The following is a 4,223-nucleotide window of genomic DNA, read 5'->3' as shown; positions in this document are numbered from 1 at the left end:
TATTGCAACGACAACCGATGCCGCCAAACCACCATCTTCAAACTTAACTCGGGATCGCGACGGGATCTCTCAGTGGCGCCGTTGCCGCTCTTCTTCTTCTACTGAACTTACGGTAGACTGGAGCTATCAAAGGCGTAATACTGCCCTCACCAGGTCTCCTAATTTATCTGGTACGGTCCATGAAGTGGAATAAAATAAAAATATACAAATACATTAATATAAATATACTACAGACATTTAGAGCACAGAGAAATTTATGATCACGGACAATTAGGATGAGGCTGTTGTTTTAATTGTAGTCGCCTTTCTCTTCCCTTCTGATAATAACAGCTGTGTAGTAAAAATTCATTTAGTTTGACAAACCAAACATCCCACAATTAAAAATCCACAAGCCACTGCTGCACTGAGATAATATTTTGTACTCAGGCAAAAGAAGTCCACTGTCTAAAATTGAAAGTTGCGTTTTTATGGTCTAAGAAGCTTGGAAAGAAAAGCGTCTGGACTTCTTAAGTTGTTCTTAAGTTGCTTGAAGACGTTTCACCTCTCCCCTGAGAAGCTTATTCAGTTCTAGAGTCAAATGGTGGAGAGACCCAGATTTACCTAGCCCCACCCTATCATATGATTTCTTGAGGTCAGATGGCCCAGGGTGTGAGTGGGCGTTAAGGCGTCTGGGAAGGGATCTCAAAACTGGATTATAGATGGCCGACAGTTGGTGTCGTAAGCCACCGCCTCTGTGCAAAATGGTCGCTCACAGTGGACATACAGTGGCTTGCAAAAGTATTCGGCCCCCTTGAACTTTTCCACATTTTGTCACATTACAGCCACAAACATGAATCAGTTTTATTGGAATTCCACGTGAAAGACCAATACAAAGTGGTGTACACGTGAGAAGTGGAATGAAAATCATACACGATTCCAAACATTTTTTACAAATAAATAACTGATAACTGTAATAATGTTTGATAACTCTGAAAAAGGTTTGATTTTCATTGGTCTTAGTTTACTCCACAAACAATGTCCAGGCACCATGTTTTCAGTTTAATCATTTCTGGTGTGACAATTTCCAAAAGCTGCTGTGAATTCTCTCCAGCACAAAAAAATATTTGTATCATCTGCAAATAAAATAAAAATGTAATATATCAGATGTTTTACATATATCATTGATGTACAGGATAAACAGTTTTGGTCCCAATTCTGATCTCTGTGTAACTCCACAAACAATGTCCAGGCACTCTGATTGATATTCACCAAGCTTCACAAACTGTTGCCTGTCTCTCAAATAACTCCTGACTCACTCTAGCACCACTCCTCTAATGCCACAGTACTCCAGTTTATCAAGTAATATTTCATGATTAATTATGTCAAAAGCTTTTTTTTAGGTCAATGAAAAGATCAACTGTGTATTGTCTATATTATTGGTGATATTTTCAATAAGTTCCATTAATGCCATGGATGTTGACCTGTTTGGTCTGAAACCATACTGACTGTCCATTATTATTTTATATTTATCTATAAATTTGTCAAGTCTATTAATGAAAACTTTTTCCAGTATTTTTGAAAATTGTAAAAGTAGAGAAACAGGCCTGTAATTTGTGAATTGGTGTCTTTCTCCATTTTTAAACAGTGGTATTACTTTCGCTGTTTTTACTTGTGTTGGGAATTGACCAGTTTGTAGAGACAAATTGCAAATGTGTGTTAAGGGTTTGGAGATGCCATCGATAACTTTCTTAACGATTTCCATATCAATGTCATCAAAGTCTGCAGAATTTTTTGTTTGTGATTTCCCGACAATATCAATGATTTTCTTTTCTTCTACCACCGTTAAAAACATTGAATGAGGATTACGTTGAATGAGTTTAGTTTCTTTCTCTGCACAATTGCTTGTATCAGGAATTCTATCAGCCCAACACTTACAAAGAATTTATTGAACTCATTAAACACATCACTCATGTTACTAATATTTCTATCATTATTAGTGAAATACAAAGGATAATTTAACTGCCTAGAACCATTTTTAATGATGGCATTTAATGTTTTCCAAATCCCTTTAATGTTATTTTTATTCATATTTAATAATTTCTCATGATATTCCTTTTTACATGACCTCAAAACACTAGATAATTTATTTTTATATTTTTTGTATTTATTTTCAGCTTCTATACTTCTGTTCTTTATAAATTCTCTATTTAAGATATTTTTCTTTTTACATGCATTTTGTAATCCTTTTGTGCATACATGCCACATGCCCGATTTTTCCGGGAGAATCCCGAATTTCAGTGCCCCTCCCAAAAATCTCCCCGAGTCACCATTCTCCCGAATTTCTCCCGATTTTCCACCCAGACAACAAAATTGAAAAACCATATCCCAGATTGGCCCAGCCAATTCCAGTTTCCAACAATGGCTACTACTACTGCAGCTACTTAGTTTTAATATTACTCTTATTACTCTTTCTGGGTTGTAAAATAAACTTTTAACATATTTTCAGGCGAGAATGTAGCTGTGTAAACTTCAAATATCTGAACCAGCGAGAACAGCAAAGTCCTGGCACATCGTTTTCTTTTGTGATCCATGGGCACGCTGCATATTTTTGTTTTTTGCTATATTTCTTTAGTTGGCAAACACTATCATATAACAGTGTGAATTTTCCTTAAAAAATCTCATAAGATTATCAATATTTTTTTCCTTATACAGCATCTCCCATTCTTGCTTAAGCAAACCACTTTTAAATGCATTTATGGACTCCTCTGTTCTCACTCATTTGTATTTTGTTGTATTTTCCTGTTTGAGCTTCCTGTTATTGCTGTCATACACTGCAAGAACAGGTAGATGATCACTAATCTCATTAATTATGAGACCGCTTATAGATATGTTTTCTATTTCATAAGTAAATATATTGTCTATTAAGGTTGCCGACTGTACTGTAATCCTGCTGGGCTTAGTGATCACTGGACCATGCTATACATTGTATTAATAAACTCATCTGTCATACTATGCTTGTTTGGAATTAATAGGTCTATGTTGAAATCCCCACAAATGAACATAACTTTTTGATTTGTATTAATAAATGTTTTATCTACCCACTCCTTAAATATTTCAATGTTAGAACCTGGTGTTCTATATATAATTATATATATATAATATATAATCTATATATAATTATATATTATAATAGTATATTATATAATTAATCTATATATAATTCCCAGATGTTAAATTAGTCGATTGTGCTCTAATTTCATATGTTGTGCTTTAGTTTCTGTTGTTACCTTCATGGTTTGATGAGTGTAGATCTGTTCAGCTCCTTGCATTTGTGGCCCATGTGGCTTGTTAATATTTTTCCAGATCCTGGATGTGTTCAATGACCAGTTCCGTTGAGTTTAAATATTTTACAGTTTGGAGTCCAGGTATTTTGAATTTAGGTTTCTTTAGGTGCCGTGCTTTCTTAGCTATGTCAGCGTTGTATTTGGTTAGATGGTCATTCATGTAGTCGCTCAATCCCTTTAGTTTTCTCCCTTGCTTCAGCAGTGCATTCCAGTGTTTCCGGTTTACAAATCTTATGATGACAGCTGGTCTATCACTAACGTTTCTCCTGGGCAGAAGGTGGCATGCCTCAATGTTATTAGAGTCCAGGTCGATCCCTTTTGACTGCAAAAAAACAGCCACCTGTTGCTCTGCAGAGCTAACATCCAGTTCTCCATGCTCTTCTTTGCTGTCAGCAGTCACGGCCCGAGCATATGAGGTTTTATATTTAGCCCTATGATGATCACATCATTCATTCTCGTGTATTGCTCCAGGTCCGTGACCCTGCTCTCCAGATAGACAATCCATTTCTCCTTCTCTGCATTCTGATTGCGAAGTGACCTCATCTCCCTGACAATGTCGAGGATATATTTCTGTTGTAATTTGATAGCTGATGATTCTTCAGTTAAAAAGTCCAGTGACTTTTTAATGTCCTCAATTTCCTCAGCTGTTGGTGTTCTCTTAGGCCCCATTTCTGAAGTAGTAGTTAATTTCGACTCACCAAAAACGCTGCTCAGTTGTTGGTGCCTGCTGGAGGATACTGGGACTGGTGGCTGTTGGAGGATCCTGGGCCTTTTGATAGAACAGTGCTTGGAAGTCGATATCAGGCCCTTGAAGAGCAAAGTTTTGTATTTTGGTCTAGACACCCAAAATGTGATGTGATGTGGACGCCAGGTCCTAATAGGTTAATAAAGAAGTTAATA

At 36.4% G+C, this 4,223-nt stretch overlaps 1 pseudogene; it reads right to left on the bottom strand.

Annotated features, from left to right (window-relative positions):
• Positions 1 to 3,327: 3,327 nt before the first annotated feature.
• LOC148097500 (uncharacterized) lies at positions 3,328 to 3,992 on the bottom strand (annotated as a pseudogene).
• Between the last annotated feature and the right edge of the window lie 231 nt (positions 3,993 to 4,223).

Source organism: Neolamprologus brichardi, chromosome 18 (genome assembly GCF_056152115.1).
Source record: "Neolamprologus brichardi isolate AB-2024 chromosome 18, ASM5615211v1, whole genome shotgun sequence".
In the NCBI taxonomy this organism is placed as follows: domain Eukaryota; kingdom Metazoa; phylum Chordata; class Actinopteri; order Cichliformes; family Cichlidae; genus Neolamprologus; species Neolamprologus brichardi.
This window is presented reverse-complemented; position numbering and strand designations above follow the sequence as displayed.